This window comes from Momordica charantia (assembly GCF_013281855.1).
Source record: "Momordica charantia cultivar OHB3-1 chromosome 1 unlocalized genomic scaffold, Mcharantia_2.0 BLBB01000001.1, whole genome shotgun sequence".
NCBI classification, from domain to species: domain Eukaryota; kingdom Viridiplantae; phylum Streptophyta; class Magnoliopsida; order Cucurbitales; family Cucurbitaceae; genus Momordica; species Momordica charantia.
The window spans coordinates 3,711,695-3,731,895 of record NW_028275157.1 but is presented as its reverse complement, the minus strand read 5'-3'; the positions used below and the strand labels follow the sequence as shown (position 1 = coordinate 3,731,895).

The 20,201-nt window shown below is 39.5% G+C and overlaps 3 long non-coding RNA genes across 5 annotated transcripts; 2 read left to right on the top strand and 1 right to left on the bottom strand.

The window, feature by feature from the left end:
• Positions 1-1,087: 1,087 nt before the first annotated feature.
• On the top strand, positions 1,088-3,335 carry LOC148213110 (uncharacterized). Of its 2 annotated transcripts, XR_015791794.1 has the most exons (4): positions 1,088-1,375; positions 1,480-1,665; positions 1,763-1,797; positions 2,996-3,335. It is a non-coding gene; the product is annotated as an uncharacterized LOC148213110 (long non-coding RNA). The 2 variants fall into 2 exon arrangements; XR_015791793.1 differs by having other exon boundaries at positions 1,763-3,335.
• Positions 3,336-9,634: 6,299 nt separating this feature from the next.
• Positions 9,635-13,473, bottom strand: LOC148213109 (uncharacterized). Of its 2 annotated transcripts, none has more exons than XR_015791742.1 (5): positions 13,154-13,473; positions 12,866-13,050; positions 12,741-12,775; positions 10,520-11,624; positions 9,635-9,909 (listed from the first exon to the last, which is right to left on the bottom strand). It is a non-coding gene; the product is annotated as an uncharacterized LOC148213109 (long non-coding RNA). The 2 variants fall into 2 exon arrangements; XR_015791741.1 differs by having other exon boundaries at positions 10,529-11,624.
• A 2,961-nt stretch (positions 13,474-16,434) lies between these two features.
• LOC111025373 (uncharacterized) lies at positions 16,435-18,606 on the top strand. Its single transcript, XR_015788822.1, has 3 exons — positions 16,435-16,737; positions 16,825-17,025; positions 18,256-18,606. It is a non-coding gene; the product is annotated as an uncharacterized LOC111025373 (long non-coding RNA).
• Positions 18,607-20,201: the final 1,595 nt, after the last annotated feature.

Below are 20,201 nucleotides of genomic sequence, written 5' to 3'. Positions count from 1 at the left end.
GCAGAACAGTTATCGACTTCATCCGAGAGACGCATCGCATCAAGGACGTTGAAGGTGACTTGTTCATCATTGACCTTCATAGTGATCTTTCCTTTCCAAACGTTGAATATTGTGTCTCTAGTTGCTAAAACAGCCTCCCAATAAATATTGGCACCTCAAGATCTACTTCACAATAATAAATTATAAAATCGGCAGGAAAAAATAAACTTAGCTAATTTAACAAGCACATCTTTTATTTTCCCTTTCAGTTTCTTTATGGACCTATCAACCAATTGCAAAGTGACGGTAGTGGCACAAGCTTCTCTTCTATTTAACATTTTAAAGACCGAAAGAGGCATAAGATTAATTCTTACTCATAAATCACACAATGTTGTCCCTAAATTCTTACCACCTATCGAGCAATGGATAGTAAAACTACCTGGGTCGTTACATTTAACAGGCAATGGATTCCTTAGAGCATCACTACTACACTTTGTTAGGGCTACTGTCTCATGTTCTCCTAACTTCTTAGCCTAGGAATAATATATTTCAAAAACTTGGTGTAGTTAGGCATTTGTTCTAAGGCATCTATGAGAAGTATATTTATATGCAACTGTTTTAGAATCTCAAAGAAGTACTTAAAATGACTATCCTTATTCTTCTTAACTAATCTTTGAGGGAAAGGTGGAAGAATCTTAACATTACCTACCTGTGGAGTAGTACAAGGCACTACTTGCTTACTTTTGTCCACCTTCTTACCTGTAACGCCCTGCGTTACTCAGGTTAGCTTGCCCTCGAGTTTCAGGATTTTTTTTTATAACAATATAGATTTTTATTTCATTTTATTTTGTTCATCAGTTATCTTATTTAATTTAAGTGTGGCATTTCGCTTATTGTGAACTGCTGCAGAAATGGTGGTGAGTTAGTCGCGTGTAGTTATTTATTAAATTATTGTTTAGTACGGATCCCGTTTTGTCGCACTTGTTTTGGGCCATTGGGCCAATTACAAAATTCTATTATTGGCTTGTTTTAACAAAGGGAGTTGGGTAAGTGGGCCTTAAACAAAAGAGAAGTGAAGACCCACTTAACCCTAGCCCCTTGTTCTCCTTCCTCTTCTTCTCCCTCCCTTCCTTCTCTTGTTGAAGCCGCTGGCCCCCCACTCGGATTCTCCCTCTCCGACACAGCAGCACCGACGGCAGCCCATCTTCGGCGGACACGCAGCAGCGGCGGCGGCAGCAGCAGGCACAGGCTCAGGCAGCAGCAGGTGCGGCTTTGGGCAGCAGCTGGCGCGGGCGTCGGGCCGTAGCAATCGCGGCGCGTGGTGGCTGTTCGTGGTGTTTTTTTCTTCGATCCGACAAACTCCAACGACTCGAATAGCTTAGATCCGTGAAGCCCGGTAAATTTTCTTTGACCCACCTTTGTTCGAAGTTAGATTTGGATTACCCACACCCAAACGAAATCGATTTGGAATACCCACACCTAAGCCAAGTTGTTTTGTAGTAACGGACATCAAATCAAAGCCGTTGGAGGTCGTTTTGGGTGCTTTTCGCTGCTGCAAAAACGTGGACGGCAGTGTTTTGGGTGGTGTTCGGCGATTATCTTCATCCGTTCGAAGCCCGATTTACGCTACCCACACCTTTGCAAGCTAGATCTAAATTACCCCCACCGACACGAAGTCGTTTTGTGGTAATGAGACCCTTTGAACCCTCTTAGAGTTGTTTTTTCTAAGGCTGAACAGTATATTTAAATTGCTGTATTTTTTTGGTCATGTTTTTATGCTTAGGTGTGAGATCGATGCAAACTTAAAGACGTGGTTGAGTAAGTAGCACCAGGGGCGAGTGCGTGCATTTCTAGCATTAACGGAATAGTCTTGGTGCTGATTTTTAGATTGAGTAATTCATTTATGCATATATGAATTGTTAGCTCTTGGTTTGTGAACTTTTAGTGATGTTAAGTTACGTGCCACTGTTTTCATTGTTGGATATTGTGAGAATGCATGTTTCCTTATCGTTGGATGGTGACTGGACCATGTTGATTATTGTGGTTGGTAGTAATTTTCTCATGGCATGTTGTAGCAAATTTGGGAATGAAATAATGCTCACATTGATAGTCTGATAATTTGCCTCTGTTGTATGGTTGGGAACTGTTGATTTGGAGTTGTTTGTTACAATGCAAAGCATGCTGGTGAATTGTGTTGCGAATTGAAATGTGAGAAATTTACCTATTACGTGATCTTGGGAGAATTAGTGGAAGTTGCCAAGAGTGGTGGGGCGGGTTAGTGGCTCGTTAATCTGTGGGATGCCTAGCTTGAAAACGTGTACTGATCGCTGGGTTATTCAAGCCTTGAGTGGATGCCTTGGGGATAAATGGCAAGGCCGAAAATTCAAGTTTCTGTAGAGAGGTATTGGTACCTTGGGAATAAATGTCAAGGGCCAATACGCCGGGTAGCCATCGGTACCCCGGGAATAAATGTCAAGGACTGGTGCATAGTTCAGGCCTTGGGGATAAATGGCAAGGTTGAACATCAAGTTTCTGTAGAGGAGTATTGAGGCCTTGGGATAAATGTCAAGGGCCAATGCGACTCGAGGAGTTAGGCTTGAAGGACTAAAGTAGAGTAATGCTTACGAAGTAGTAGTTCCAGGCCTTAGGAATAAATGGCAAGGTCGAACATCAAGCACTGAAAAAGGGGGGGCGGTATCTTGGGAATAAATGTCAGGAATCGTCATGCGTCGAGAAGTTTCACGGGGAGTACCAACAGGGGGTGTAGAGGGAGTATTAGTTCTGGTGGGGCAAGGGCTAGTGAGTCATATGGTTGTAGTCCCGGTAGTCCCGACACATGGTTGTTTGTATGTAAATGTTAAGTTATTGTTATTACCCTTCGCTGTCTATTTAATTGTCTTGCTATTGTTTTATTTTATATGCCGTGGGTGCGAGTATGATTGTTGTGTTTAGTTAGGAAGGGCTACTTACGGAGTACCTTATGTACTCACCCCCCATTTATCCTTAATTGTTTCAGGTGTGAACAGAGCCGACCGTGGTGATGACGTGGAGGGGGCTTGACTGAGGAGGGATCACTAGTCGAGTTAGTGAGAATAGAGGGAATGGTCGTTCGTTACGAGTAGCGTTAGAATTTATTGCTATGCGTTGACCCAAGGGGCATTTTTGTTTTCTTTAAAACTATTGTTTTGTGGATGTTATTGCTATACGCGCCACTGTTGTCGTTGGATTTTAGGTACACGATTGTTTTATTTATTTAAGATCCCTAGCCATTGAGGCAGGCACGAGATGTCTTATTTTGAAATTGCCCACGAAGGGCGGAGTTTTGACAGTTTATAGAATTGATATTTTTGGTGGAATGATGGAAGTTGAAGCTTTATTTTATTTAATTATTTCATAGGGAGTTTGTTATCTCGTGTTTAGAGTTAAGGTTAGGCAGGTGGTTTATTTAGTGTTACCTAGAATAGTATATAACGTCCTGGGACGTTACAGTGAAGCTAGTGGGCATGTGACGCCCGAGAGGAGGGGTACATGAATGAACCGATACCACATCCGAATGAGAGGGATCTTGAGGTCATTGAAGAATGGTCAAGAAAGGCTTAAAAAATTGATAGTCACTACCTATACCAACAAGGTGCACCTTCTTTTTCGGTGGCTCAATCGTAGGAACTCCAAAGTCAAGGACTGGTGTTGGTCTGTAGGGGCAATCTATGCTCTTCTAAATGGCTTAGAACTTGACGGTGGTGCAGTCAGGTCGTAGGGGAATGCCGGGGCATAGAGGTGCCGAATCCGGATTCAGAATCCTGGGCCTGGGGCGTTACAAATGGTATCAGAGCCAAACCTCTCCCAGTAAGATGTGGTTCGGGGACGAACCAAGGTGGAAGCTGGTGGGCATGTGACGCCCGAGAGGAGGGGTACATGAATGAACCGATACCATATCCGAATGAGAGGGATCTTGAGGTCATTGAAGAATGGTCAAGAAAGACTTAAAAAATTGATAGTCACTACCTATACCAACAATGTCCACCTTCCTTTTCGGTGGCTCAATCGTAGAAACTCCAAAGTCAAGGACTGGTGTTGGTCTGTAGGGGTAGTTTATGCTCTTCTAAATGGCTTAGAACTTGACGGTGGTGCAATCAGGTCGCAGGGGAATTTCGGGGCATAGAGGTGCCGATCCGGATTTAGAATCCTGGGCCTAGGGCGTTACATTACCTCTCTCTTATGAACTTACGGGTTATGCTTTCTCTTCTAGTTGTGTAGTAGACGGGATGCAGGGAAAGGTGTAGCTGCATCAGTTCCTTCATCTAGAAGTGAGGGTCCATCATAACTCAATCCGTTTCTTGTGATGGCTACCTTACAATGCTCCTTATCTTCACGATCTCGCTTCGGATTCTCTGTGTCCTTGCAGTGTACCTTGTGGTCTAGATTTTTTGTCATTCACTATCTGCCTCATTTTCATGTCCAAGTTTCTTATTGCAACATTAGTTTTTATCATGAATTCTTTCATCGTGGCATCCAAACTTCCATTGTTACCACTTTGCTTAGTGTCATTTTGAGCTCTTTGTCGATTATACTATTGTGGTGGCAATAAAGGTTGCGTAGGAAAACCAGGAGGAGTGTATGCTTGTATTATTGAGCAGCTGCTTGCGCACTGCTATTAGCTACTCCTTGGTTAGTCCAAGACAAGTTTGGATGGTACTTCCAAGCAGGGTTGTAGGTGTTTAAATATGGATTGAAATTTCGATGGACACCTTGACCTACATAGAAAACAGACTCTGGATTAGCTGGACAGTTCTCATACAAGTGGTTATCACCACAATAAACACACGATATGTCTAAAATTTGTAATACAGGATAGGGTTCTAGAATCGCCAAAGTGGCAGTTTTGGTCTCCTTCTGCATTGTCATTTGCTTTAACATCTTATTCATAGCCGCCATTTGAGCTTAGATTGAGGATACTGCGTCTAACTCAAATATTTAGGCTGATACTTGATTCTTTGGCAATTACCTTTCTACTTCTCCTTGGTCATTAATGTATGTCATCTTGTTCAAAATGTGAATGATCTCATTTACCGACTTTTCTAACAATGAGCCATTGCCTACAGTGTTCAACATCATCCTTGATGATTGGTCCAATCCTCTACATAACTGTTCAATCTGGACATATGCAGGCAATCCATGGCTCAGGTGTCATGTGAGTAACTCTTTAAAACGCTCTCAATCTTCTTGAACTACTTCGTTCTCCTTTTGTCAGAAAGACACAATGTCTTCTCGAAGTTCTGCGTTCCTGGTCAAAGTGTGGTACTTTGCCAAAACTTTCTCCGTCAGTTCCGCTCACAAGTTGATATAATTCGGTTCTAGCGCATTTAGCCAAGTCCTTGCACCGTCCCTGAGAAAGAAATGAAACATTTTTAATCTTAGTGCATCCTCAGAGACACCAGGAAGTTGAAATGCATTAGCTATTTCAATAAAGAATTTGAGATGGGAGTAAGGATCTTCGTTAGTCGATCTTCCGAACGGGCCCATCGTTTGCTGTTGGGTACTATGTCCTAAAACTCGTAGTTTGTAAACAGTGAACATTAATGTGAGGTTATTCAGACAAATGTTGTTAAATGAGAGTGAATTTGTTTTTTAATAAATCCAATAAACTACGAACCCTTGGCTATTATAATGAGTACTTGGACTTTATGTGGAGACATAAATTGGATCAAGTTCAAGTAAATAGCCTAAACAGTCTATAGTACATGGATCAAGTTGGGTACTTTTTCCTGGAGACACTATTGAATACGGCCCGCTTTATGATTGTTACAAATGTTGTAATGTATCATAAACAAAGTGATCCTGATTCGTTCGTGTAGAAACATGGAGCGGGGGTGTTCTACACAGTGAGATTGTGTAAGACTGACCCTGAAATAATCACTGTTACGTATTAACACCGTTTACAGATAACACTGATTAATTTCGTTTATCGATGACCTAAATAACATGATTTAAATCCTGAGCCATCTATGAACTCCTATTTATTCAGGATTCTCCCTTGATCTGCATAGGTGAGAGTAAGCTCATCAGCGCTGCTCAATATGCCTCCCATTTCAGGGATAAGACTGGGTAGATAGCTGGGGACATAGAATTAGCAAGACGGAATTCACTCCTACCCGATTTAGGGATAGTAGAGAGGTTGTTCCCTTAAGGGCCGATGCCGGGTCTTGAACAAGGGGCCCCATCCTCTCACTGGCCCGAGAGGAATTGGATTTAGTGATTTGATCCTAAATCAATTGTTCATTAGAGGGATAGTGGTACTTAAGGAGAAAAGATGTAACTCAGGGGTAAAACAGTTTTTTTGACCTAGCTGAGGTTACGAACGGCCTGTGAAGGATCAAATTACCGATGACGATTATATCGAATGGACACAAATATATCTACAGTGAGGGGAGTGCATCTACAGGCTATAGTGGACAGTCCTGTTAGTTAACGAATGTTGATTAACTAAGTTAAAGAGTTTGACCTGTTAGTCTCAAATCGTTGGAGCCCATGATCTGTTGGTCCAACGGGTCTCCATGCTAGCTCATAAAGGATAAAATTGATGAACTAAGTGAAACAAGAATTTGAAGTGTTCAAATTCGGTTTTTAAGGGAATATTGTATTTTATATGAGATATAATATATAATCTAATTGACATTTAATTATTATGGAGAGTATGACTTAATTAAATTAGTTTTAAATAAGTTCAAAACATGAAAAAGAGTTGTAATTTGATTAATGTGATTAATCAAGCTTAGGTGTCAAAGACCAATTAATATGAGATATTGATTTGGCTTGGTTTTTGTTTTAATAGAAAATTGATATTTCAATTTTTTGTTTTTATAAAAATTAGTTTTATCAAAGTTTTATTTAAAAAATCAAGTAAGTTGGATTTTCCCACTAACTAGTGGTTTTTGGAGTGTTTCTTCAAGGCAATGACACCTATCTTTACATGCTAGTGGAGTTTGAAGTGGAAGGCATGCAAGGCTTGTCTTTGCATGCATTTGGTCTTTATATAGGTGATGAAGATCACTTGTTCAAGGCTAATGCTTACTTGCATAAGTGCAGATTTTTTCCACTTAAATTTCTATTGTCTTCTCTAACCATTAGTGTTTTCCCTTTGTTTTCACTTAAAATTCGGTCCCACAACCGTGTTCATCAACCCGAGGATAGCACGGATTTGTCGTTGGTGGTCCCATTGAGTTAGGAGAAGAAGTTATAATGGAGGTCTTCAAAGGTATAAAGTTAATCTTTTTTTCTCTTTACCTTTTCCATTTTTTTTCCAAGCATGCTTATTTTGGTTAAATTGCTTCATTAAGTGTATTATGATCCTTAGCTTCCGCTGTGCATGTATAATAGTTCCATCAAGTGGTATCAGAGCATGCTTGTTACACTTATTTAGCTTGGTGGGGTTTAATTCATAAGATGAATTGTTGCATGTACTAAAACGGTTTCTGTTTTGGCATCCCTTCTTTTAGCTTGCTTTTGGTTATTTAATTATTGTAATTAAGCCCTCGTTTTGGGCCTTGTTGTGCTTGATCGAGTCTGTAATTTACTTGAGTCATTTAGAGTTAATTAGAGGTTGTAAACGAAGCCGGTTCAAGCTCAAAAGCATGCTGTTTTTTCCGTTACTGCTGCTGTTTTTGGAATTTCCAGCACTTAATTTCACCTTTTGGAGGCCGATTTGAGGACCTTGGAAGGCGGTTTGGGTGCGGTTCAAGGCTAATGCAAGCTTATTAATGTAATAGCTTAGTTCGTGTGTGCTTGGGATGCCAAAATCAACCATTTTTAGTAGTTGTTCAATTATTTATGCATGTTTGATGTATGTTTTAATTGAAGATTAAATCCTTTATGCATAAAGTATGTCATATAGATTTAAAACCCCACCATAGGATAAGCATGATTGCATTTATGTTATAAGAGTTATAATGTATGTGAATGCATGGAATTAATTTCATAAATTAGATATAAATGTTATATTAGTTTATGACTTTAATTAGTGAATGCATGAAATTAATATCATAAACTAGATATAAATGTTATTAGTTTATGACTTTACTAAGTGGATGCTTGTTTTAGATTTATGTCAATCATATAATTGTTATGTCTATATTTTATAAGTGTTATAAAATCACTTAGAATTTTATAATCTATAACAAAGATAAACTTGCATGCTCACCTAGGGTTAATCGGTGCAAAGCAATTCGTTCCGTTTAATAGTTAAAATAGGGCGATAACTTATAAAACAAAAGTTGTTTACTCACCCGGTGAGATCTTGTCTAAGGTTGGGGGCACTTAAGTTGACGGTTTACGGAACACCTCCTACCTGGAGATCAAACTGGCGTCTGAGTCAATAACCCTAGTTTTATGAGCATGCGTGAGAGATGTGAGGTAATAAAATTGGTTTATCACCCAGACATCGTAGGTTAATCCCAGTTAAGAGTTATACTAGGAAAATCACCTAGACTTAGGTTGTATATAATTAGCCGGTATATAGCTTAATAATTACCCAATTTTTATAAAAGAACACTTTAGTGGGAGATTAATAGTGTATGAGATACATTATTTATATCTTTCACGTTCCTCAGAGTTCACACCGTGAGATTCATGCTCGGCTTCGAGTTGCTATTTGGGCAACCTCCCTTCGGAAAGTATTTGCATGGGTCAATAACAAGGTGAATAGGGGAAGTAGTTCCATCATCTGCAACATCTGAAACATGACTGGTTTAAGCTCGAGCTGTGCGGCTTGGAGTAAAGGATTATTTATCCCTTAAATTTAAGTTGTGGAACGCATGAGTAACATAATTCCGCATGACTACATCTCGCTTATCTACTAAAAGGATCGGATTAGGAACTTCACCCATTTTACATGGAAATTGGTTGAAATTCACCTAACAAACCCTCTTGGAGTTGGACTCACAATTTTTAATTGGTTTGACCATGTGGGAAATGTCATCCTTGCCCTTCATTAATCAAAACATGCGTTTTGTAAAATTGCTCTTCAAAATTGCGCCAAACGCAATTCTGTAAAAATAGAGAACTGTTATTTTCTTCCAACTTTCACCGCATTTTTCTCAGATTTGTCCTAAAGTACCATAGTTTAAATTTTTATGCATAAATGTTCTATGCATGTTCTATTTTTAGAATATGTAATATTTTTTGGCAAATAATGATGGGAAAGGGGTCAAAATCGTGGTGAAACATGCCTACTGACACATATTTCTACAGTAAAAAGTCAACCCTAACATGTATCGACCCCCGACGTTGTACCCTGAGCCTCGACACCCAGTAGTACCGTATCAACCTCCGACCATTGTACTCGGGGCCCTGACAGTCACTCAATCTCCTTTCATAACATCCGACCCCACATTTCATTTTTTCAGCATCCAAATAGGATTGTAATACAAGCCCCCTAACCACTCTAGTCACAACGTATTAGCACAACCAAATATCCAACATGATTTTAATGCACACATATCAGATAACCACGTAATTTGATGGCCACTGGCATGTTCACAACACAAAGTACACACGCATAATGATTCTTGCAAGATAAAAAATAGAAAACAAACAGCACACTTTGCCCAATCAAACTTCAACAATAATTCCAGCATGCTTTATGTCAAGACACAAAAAATGAAGTAACTAGAACATGCATTTATTGTTAAAACAAATACTAAAGAAATTTCTCCAACATGTTTCAGCAGCAACACACCATCACAACTAACAACATTGAAACGTGCATTCAATCACCCATAACTAATCACATCCAACAATCACAATTACATGAGAAATACATGTTAAATAAACTAAATAGCAAATGATATTTCCAACAGCCCACGAAACGCACACACCCTCCTCTAGCTTTACTTACACCCTCTTACGCTCCTAGTCTTTGCGTTGGTTCAACACCTATACGATAAAATAAAGAAAGCAGCATGTTAATACCAACTTTCAGCATTCAACTCACAATAATCGAACATGCGTTATGCATGAAACATATGCAAGTATCATTCAACTTGAGACGGTCTAGCATGATTCCACTATACAACATTGTATATACCACAAAAGGAAATGAAGTCAACGATATATCAAACATTTATCCAGCATGTTTCAACATAACAGACCTCTCAAATAACAATTCAATCTACTTTTAAGAACACAATCAAACTGCAAAATAGTCATCTCTATTAAGAAACACATGCAACAATTTTAGAAAAGGAATACTATATCTAATGTTCACATACTGAAACAATATCAACGATATATTTTCAATAGTTCGTCGTTAATATTTCAATAGTACCTGTTATAAAGTATCAAATCATCAGGCACATAAACAACAAGCAATTCATACTTCAAACAACAAGCATCCACACAAGTAAGCATTACTTACAAACAAAGTCCTGACGCGTGTCTAAACTACGAAAACCCTATACCTAACTCAGAAAAATAAACGCTCAAGTTAGAATCCAATTCGAAAAACTTTAATGGAAACGAAAATGGGGATCGAACACTCTATTACCTACAGTACCTTACTGATACCACTTGAGTACGATTCGGTCAGTGTCGAAGGCGTATGACAGTGCATAATTGAGCTTGAAGAGGTTCGGGCTTGCTGGACCTACGTTGAAAAGCGATGGGTAACACTGATGTAGGTTCAACTTGGGGTGGGTCAGTGCTAGATCAATTCGGAAAGGGGTGGGTATCACAAGTGTAGCTTCAAACATGTATGAGTTAATGTTGAAAGTTGTTGGAATGAATAATACGTCGAAGATTTGGGCTGTTCTTCGTGCCCTACTGTGAAGGGCCACTGAAATGTTGCAGAACGCTACAAGAGGAGTTCGAATATGTTGTGTTTGCCTTGGGTAGCTTCAGTTCGTCGAGTAACATCGTTGGTCGCGAGTCACCATCGCAAATCATCGTCGAATGAAGGTTCCAGCTACCCTGCCGTCTTTACTACTGAGGAGTCATCGACCACTGGGATTTGACAGAACACCATGGAAGCTCATCGAAGGAATGTGCCACGCTATGAGTTGACGAGAAACCGGAACGAATTGTGAGATATCACCGCAAAATGGGCGTAAGAAAACAAAATGTGGGTCTGCTGCCGCCTCCACTCATGGTTTTGCGCTGTCGTGAAATGCCTTCATGTAACGGTCCATAACGTTTTACACTTTTATAGGTAACATTAACTAAACCACCTGTCTAATCTTACTTCTAAACACGAGATGACTAGCTCTCTGTGAAACATTTAAATAAAATAAAGCTTCAACTACCATCATTTTACCAACGATATCAAACCTATAGATCATCAAATAATCATCCTCCGTGGACAATTCCAAAAGATACATCTCATGTCGCCCTCAGTGGCTAGGAATCTTAATTAAAAAGAAACAATCGTTTAACTAAAACTTCAACGAACAACAGTGATGCAATAATATCCGTAAAATAATAAAATAAAATAAAAACGTCCCTTGGGTCGACACAACGCCTAGTATCTCCATAGCAACAAATTCTAACTCTACTCGTGATGGACGACATTTCCCATAATCCTAACCGACTCATCTAGTGATCCCTCCTCGGTCAAACCCCCTCCGCGTCATCACCACGGTCGGCCCTGTTCACACCTGAAATAATTAAGGAAGAGGGGGTGAGTACATAAAATACTCCGTAAGTAGCCCTTCCTAACTACACACAACAACATGCTCGCAATGTCAACCAGACAAAAATAAAAACAACAGCAAGACAATAAATAGGCAACGAAGGATAATAACCATAGATTAACATCTCCATGCAAACAACCAATTGCCGGGACTTCCGGGACCTCAACCACACGATTCACCAACCTTTACCCACTTGAGCTAACCCCCGCTCTACATCCCATGTTGGGACTCCAAGTCTAACTCTTCGAGGCATAACGACTCTTGACATTTATCCCCAAGATACCGACCTTCCTTTACAATGCTTGATGTTCGACCTTGTCATTTATCCCCAAGGCCCTGAACTACTACTCACAAGCACCACCCTACGTTAGTCCTTCAAGCCTAACTCTTCGAGTCGCATTGGCCCTTGACATTTATTTATCCCTAAGGCCCCAATACTCCTCTACAGAAACGTGACGTTCGACCTTGCCATTTATTCCCAAGGCCTTGAACTATGCACCAGTCCTTGACATTTATCCCCAAGGTACCGATGACTACCCCGCGTATTGGTCCTTGACATTTATCCCCAAGACCCCAATACTCCTCTACAGAAACTTGACAGTTCGGCCTTGCCATTTATTTCCAAGGCCTTCCACTCAAGGCTTGAATAACCAAGCCGTTAGTAAGCATTTCCAATCTAAGGAACCTACATTTCAATTCACAGCACAACTCACCAGCATGCTTTTCATGATAACCAACAAAGCACTAGACCAACAGTTCCCAACCGAACAGTATAAACAATTTATCAAACTATCAACGCGAGCATCTCATTTCCAATATGTTCACATAACGCCACAAGTCGATTACTCCCAACACAACAATCAAAATTGTCCAGTCACATACAACGATAAGAAAACATGTATTCTCATAATGTCCAACAATGAAAACAATAGCACGTAACTCAAAAAAATCACTAAAAGTTTACAAACCAAAAACTAACAACCCATACATGCACAAATGAATTATTCAATCTAAAATCAGCATCAAAACCACTCCGTTAACGCTAAATAATGCACACACTCGCCCCCTAGTGCTACTTACCAACCATGTCCCTAAGTCTTGCATCGATCTCACACCTAAGCATAAAAACAGAAAAAAAAACAGCAAGTTATATGTATGGTTTAGCTTCCGAAATCAACTCTAAGAGGGTTTAAAGGGCTCCTTACTGCAAAGTTGACCTCGTGTAGGTGTGGGTAACGTAGATCTTGCTTGCAAAGGTGTGGGTAGTGTAAATTGGGCTTCGAACGGATGAAGGAAATCGCCGAACAAAACCAAAACGCTGCTGTCCACATTTTTGCAGCAGAGAAATACACCAAAACGACCTCCAACGGCTTCGTCTTGATGCCCGTTACTACAAAACAACTTCGCTTAGGTGTGGATATCCTAAATCGGTTTCGTTTGGGTGTGGGTAATCCGAAATTAACTTCGAACAAAGGTGGGTCAACGAAAATTACCGGGCTTCACGAATCTAAGCTATTCAAGTCATTGGAGTTTGTCGGATCGAAGAAAAAAACACCACGAACAGCAACCACGCACCGCCGCCGCCTGCTGGTGCCCAACGCCGCGCCAGCAGCTGCCCGACGCCCGCGCCTGCTACTGTCTGATGCCGCTGCTGCCTGTCGCGTCGCCTGAACGGTGCTGCTCGCCGGAGAGGAGGAATCCGAATGGGAGGGGGGCCGGCGGCTTCAACAAGAGAGGGAAAGGAGGAAGAAGAAGAGGGAGGAGAATAAGGTGGGTTAGGTTATTTTGTTTCAGGAGAATAAGGTGGGTTAGGTTATTTTGTTTTAAAAACTTAGAACTTGGGCTTGGGCTCTTCCTACACCCTTCTTTTGTTTAAGGCCCTCTTACCCAAACACTCCTTGCTCATAATCAACAATATAAATTCGTAGTTGGTCCAATGGCCCAGAATTATGCCAACGAAACGAAATCCTTACTAACAATAATTTAATAAGTTGCTACCCGTAATTAATTCACCACAATTTCTGCAGCAGTTCAAAATAACCGAAAATTCATACTTAAGTAAAGAAGGAAAAAAAATAAATAATAAATAAAATAAATAAATAATATATATATATATATATAGTTTAAGAAAAAAAGTCCCGAAACCCGAGGGTAAGCTAACCTGAGTAACGCGGGGCGTTACACTTCATCACTACCGCTGTTCAGCTTGGCTGAAGGAGGGGCAACTGGGGGTGGGTGGCGGCTAGGGAAATGGAGAAGAAGAATAATGAAGAACATAGAGGCTAGGGTTCGTTTCCTTCTTTGTTTTATTTTATTTTATTTTTGTTTTATTTTATTTTTTTGTTTCATTCTCTTTTCTTTTTTACCAAAAAGAATAATCCAAAATAAGAGTAATTACCATATAAATAAGGAGGGATAAATCTTAATCCTTTGTTAAAATTTGGGAAAGATTAACTCTTTATAATGATTTGGGAAAGATTACTTAATTTTGGATCCGAAAATAAAATTCAAAAGGGAAAATTAAAATTCCAAGACTTTTTAATTAAAATGAATTTTGTATTTTTGTCATTTTATTTTGTTTGATCCACTTTTAATTAAATGAGTTTTGAATATATAATAATTGTACGTTAGTTTATTAATTTTACAATGGATGAATGTGTTAAAAGTTTTAGTTGCATTTTAGTTAGCTAATTTTGATTGCAATGTTGAAATATGGTTTTGTGAATTGGTTCCAAGGAAATATAGTTAGTTAGCCACGTGATTGGTAACAAACTGTTTTTTAATTAAATTATTCAACAAATAATGATGGTCAATGTCTGTCATGAATTATTGTTATTCCATTATACATATACAGGACATATAAACGATGATGCACAAACAATGACATACGAAAGATGAAGTACATACAATGTTGCATAAACAATGTCATACAAATGATGACAAACATACAACGACACACAAACAATGACGTACATACGATGACGAGCACAACTGCCATCAAACATATAAAGAAGAAAGGACACTCGTAAAGATGTCGGTGTTTGTCCGTCATGGTTACCCTTTCATGACAGGCATGCCTATCCTGAAAACACAAATTTTCATGACGGGTAGTGCTCGTCATTAAAAAAGAGTGTCGATGACAAAGAAACAAGGACACTCACATAGATGATGGTCACCTATCCATCATAATTTCCTTTTAACTACGGGCATTGCCCATCATTAAAAGTCGAATTAGGCTTGTTCCTATCATAACGTCGTCGGAGCCTTCCCCTTCCCTTTGTCCTTCTTCTTCTTCTGAATTCCTTTCTTCTGATAAAAAGGTCCAGATTTACTCCCAGAGGAAGATCCCCTGTGGAATTTTCTCTTTGAGGTAGTAACAATATTTGCCTCAGACTCAAAACCTTTGTTTTTCAACAAATATTCGTAAAGTTGGAGTTCATTCAGAAGGGTTGTCAGGTTGTATTCAATTTTATTCATCATAGCATTCGTTTTGAATTGAACATCACTTTTCGGAAGAGATTGCATGATGAATCCAACCTGACTTATTTCGTTCATGACTGCGTCGTTCACTTCTGCAACATTGAAGTGAACCATCATGTTCAAAACATGCTCCCTTACGGAAGATCCTTCCTTAATTCTGCAGTTGTAAACATATTTAATCGCATCATGCATGATAGTTGTTGATGGTTGTCCAAACAAGGCTTGTAGAGTGTCCATGATCTCTCTTGCAGTAGCTAATCTCTCGTGGTTTTTAGACAATACATCTAATATACTGGCTAAAATGTAGACATGAGCTTTTTCATTAGCTTTAACCCATCTATCATAGGCATCCCGAACTGTTCGGTTTGCATTAGGGGCAAGGGCTGGACGACACTCCTCCGTTAAACTTTAATTTTCCATTTGTCTCATTCAAGATTAGACAAGATTTACACACTTGAAATGAATCAAATAATATATGGAAATGTTATTACATAAATGAATAAAAGTATGAAATGAAAAAGTGGCAAAATTGTTGTACTAAAAAAAAAAGTTGCAAACTAAAGTGGTTAAGTGAGATATGGAAGCCAAAATCATGAAACCATAAACTAAAACTATCTTCAACGTGTAAACAAGAACATAAACTATAAACTAAAACCATAAACAAGTGTCTTAAAAGAGCCTATGTGCCCTCTAAGACCACAAACTATCTTTAAAATCACACTAAAATGTCTATCCACCCCTCGGAGAAAATAATATATAAGAAGTTAGAAAAATATTAATAAAGAAGTATAAGAAACACACAAAACGTCTAGCCCACCCAACAACAAAAATCAAAGACTTTCTAAAACAAACAAAGCATAGGTGTAACGCCCCGCATTACTAAGGTTAGCTTACCCTCGGGTTCCGGGACTTTTTTTTCTTAAAGTATATATATATATATATATATATATATATTATTTATTTATTTTATTTATTATTTTTTTTCCTTGTTTACTTAAGTATTGATTTTCGGTTATTTTTAACTGCTGCAGAAATTGTGGTGAATTAATTACGGGTAGCTACTCATTAAATTATTGTTAGTAAGGATTCCGTTTCGTTGGCATAGTTCTTGGCCATTGGACCAACTACGAATTTATATTGTTGATTATGAGCAAGGAGTGTTTGGGTAGGAGGGCCTTAAACAAAAGAAGGGTGTAGGAAGAGCCCAAGCCCAAGTTGTAAGTTTTTGAAACAAAATAACCTAACCCACCTTATTCTCCTAAAACAAAATAACCTAACCCACCTTATTTTCCTCCATCTTCTTCTTTCTTCCTTCCCTCTCTTGTTGAAGCCCCCCCCCCCCATTCGGATTCCTCTTCTCCGGCGAGCAGGACCGTTCAGGCGACGCGACAGGCAGCAGCAGCACCGGACAGCAGCAGGCGCGGGCATCGGCAGCAGCAGGCACGGGCTCGGGCCGCAGCTGGCGCGGGCGTCAGGCAGCAGCAGGCGCGGCGTTGGGCAGCAGCAGGCGGCGGCGGCGCATGGTTGCTGTTCGTGGTGTTTTTTCTTCGATCCGACAAACTCCAACGACTCGAATAGCTTAGATCCGTGAAGCCCGGTAATTTTCGTTGACCCACCTTTGTTCGAAGTTAATTTTGGATTACCCACACCCAAACTAAACTGATTTAGAATACCCACACCTCAGCGAAGTTGTTTTGTAGTAACGAGCATCAAGACGAACCGGTTGGAGGTCGTTTTGGTGTATTTCTCTGCTGCAAAAATGTGGACAGCAGCGTTTTGGTGGTGTTCAGCGATTTCCTTCATCCGTTCGAAGCCCGATTTACGCTACCCACACCTTTGCAAGCTAGATGTAAGTTACCCACACCTACACGAGGTCAACTTTGCGGTAAGGAGCCCTTTGAACCCTCTTAGAGTTGATTTCAGAAGCTAAACCGTACATATAACTTGCTGTTTTTTTCTGTTTTTATGCTTAGGTGTGAGATCGACGCAAGACTTAGGGACGTGGTTGGTAAATAGCACTAGGGGGCGAGTGTGTGCATTATTTAGCGTTAACGGAGTGGTTTTGATGTTGATTTTAGATTGAATAATTCATTTGTGTATGGGTTGTTAGTTTTTGGTTTGTGAACTTTTAGTGATTTTGTTGAGTTACGTGGTATTGTTTTCATTGTTGGACATTATGAGAATACATGTGTTTCTTATTGTTGTATGTGACTGGACAATTTTGATTGCTGTGTTCGGAGTAATCGACTTGTGGCGTTATGTGAACATATTGGAAATGAGATGCTCGCGTTGATAGTTTGATAAATTGTTTATACTGTTCGGTTGGGAACTGTTGGTCTAGTGCTTTGTTGGTTATAATGAAAAGCATGCTGGTGAGCTGTGAATTGAAATGTGGGTTGCTTAGATTGAAAATGCTTACTAACGGCTTGGTTATTCAAGCCTTGAGTGGAAGGCCTTGGGAATAAATGGCAAGGCCGAACTGTCAAATTTCTGTAGAGGAGTATTGGGGTCTTGGGGATAAATGTCAAGGACCAATACGCGGCGGGGTAGCCATCGGTACCTTGGGGATAAATGTCAAGGACTGGTGCATAGTTCAAGGCCTTGGGAATAAATGGCAAGGTCGAACGTCAAGTTTCTGTAGAGGAGTATTGGGGCCTTAGGGATAAATGTCAAGGGCCCATGCGACTCGAAGAGTTAGGCTTGAAGGACTAATGTAGGGTGGTGCTTGTGAGTAGTAGTTCAGGGCCTTGGCGATAAATGGCAAGGTCAAACATCAAGCATTGTAAAGGAAGGTCGGTATCTTGGGGATAAATGTCAAGAGCCGTTATGCCTCGAAGAGTTAGACTTGGAGTCCTAACATGGGATGTAGAGCAGGGGTTAGCTCAATTGGGTAAAGGTCGGTGAATCGTGTGGTTGAGGTCCCGGAAGTCCCAGCAATTGGTTGTTTGCATGAAGATGTTAATCTATGGTTATTATCCTTTGTTGCCTATTTATTGTCTTGCTGTTGTTTTTATTTTTGTGTGGTTGAGATTGCGAGCATGTTGTTGTGTGTAGTTAGGAAGGGCTACTTACGGAGTATTTTATGTACTCACCCCCTCTTCCTTAATTATTTTAGGTGTGAACAGGGCCGACCGTGGTGATGACGCGAAGGGGGTTTGACCGAGGAGGGATCACTAGATGAGTCGGTTAGGATTATGGAAAATGTCGTCCATCACGAGTAGCGTTAGAATTTGTTGCTATGGAGATACTAGGCGTTTTGTCAACCCGAGGGTCATTTTTTTTATTTTATTGTTTTACGGATATTATTGCTATACGTGTCACTGTTGTTCGTTGAAGTTTTAGTTAAACGATTGTTTCTTTTTAATTAAGATTCCTAGCCACTGAGGCCGACATGAGATGTATCTTTTGGAATTGTCCACGAAGGGCGATTATTTGATAATCTATAGGTTTGATATCATTGGTAAAATGATGGTAGTTGAAGCTTTATTTTATTTAAATGTTTCACAGGGAGCTAGTCATCTTGTGTTTAGAAGTAAGATTAGACAGGTGGTTTAGTTAACGTTACCTAGAAAAGTGTAAAACGTTCTGGGCCGTTAGAATAGGACAATACACAAGATTCAAAAAGTATACAGTCTAAAACTAACTAACTTGGACGAGGTGAGTTCCCTCTTTGCCCCTCCTTACATAACTACTTACTATTTGGAGCCTTGCATCTAACCTCCAACAAAGCTCATAAACAAAAGAAAAAGTTTTGGAAGGTCGTAATACAAACAGTCACAACCCTCAACTACAGCAAATACAATATAAGCAACACAAATGATCCCTTGTGAATGTAATTAACAAATACAAGTTATGACTACCATAACAGTAGGAGATTAATAACAATGCAAGTACATCGAACATCGATATTTAAAATGACATGCATCAAATATCAGTGAAGCTTTATGAAAAACTATAACTACAATAACTACAGGATAATCACAACAATTCAACTACATCAAAAACTCATATTTAAAATTACATGCATCAATATCTAGTGAAACTCTATGAATAGCTATGACTATCATAACTGCACGATAGTCACAACAATTCAACTACATGAAACACTCCTATTTAAAATGACATGAATCAATATCTAGTCAAGCTATATGAACAACTATGACTACCATAACTGCAGGATAGTCATGACAATTAAAAATATATGGATTAAAATATCTATTAGAATTATTGAGATAACATAAGCTATGAACATTATGCATGTGTACCTTAAAGAGACAATGATAAATTTTATGGCAGGAACTGCCAGAAGCATTGAAATGCGGACTATGGTTAAAGTTAGAGGTGATGAGTTATGGAATAGTCCACCAGAAGCATTGCCTACCAATATGGAAGAGCAAGGTGAGGCAATCAATGTATGGAGCAAGCTTGAAGATGACGAACTTGAGCTCCCAATAGACAATGATGATCCACCAACCCCTAAAGTGGCAAACGAGGTATGGAAGAATAAAGAAGTTGAACCCGAGAGATCGATAGAGGTAATGGAGCGTGAGGTTACAATGGACTTAAACCCATCACCTCTAAATATTGGACCACTTTTCCCTTCCCGTCGATGCTATTGAGAGATAACCCAAGACATAAAGAAGGAAGAGTTAACCAAACCTGTCAAGGATCAAGTGAAGGAAGATATAGGAGAAGATGAGATAGGTTCAGATGAAAGGTTTTACGTTAAAGTTTCACCCTACATTCCAATTTTAAAAAACCAATACATACAAGTAAGTCACCTACCCCTTGAGCTAGATCTTAAAGCATATTGTGCTCTACAGGAGTGAAACTGTGACATGGTAGCAGCAAAAGAGAGATCGAACGAGCTTGAGGAAATGAGTGAAAGTTGAAAGCCTCCAACGTTCTTGAAAGTAAAATCAAATAGGAGGGAAGTTTTGTACATTAGTGTCATGTTTGTTTACTTTTCGGTTTTTTATTATGTCCTGAACGTTTTAATAATTTAATTTTCTTAGTACAGGATTAGAGTTCCCAAGAAAATAAACAAGACGTAAGGCAAAG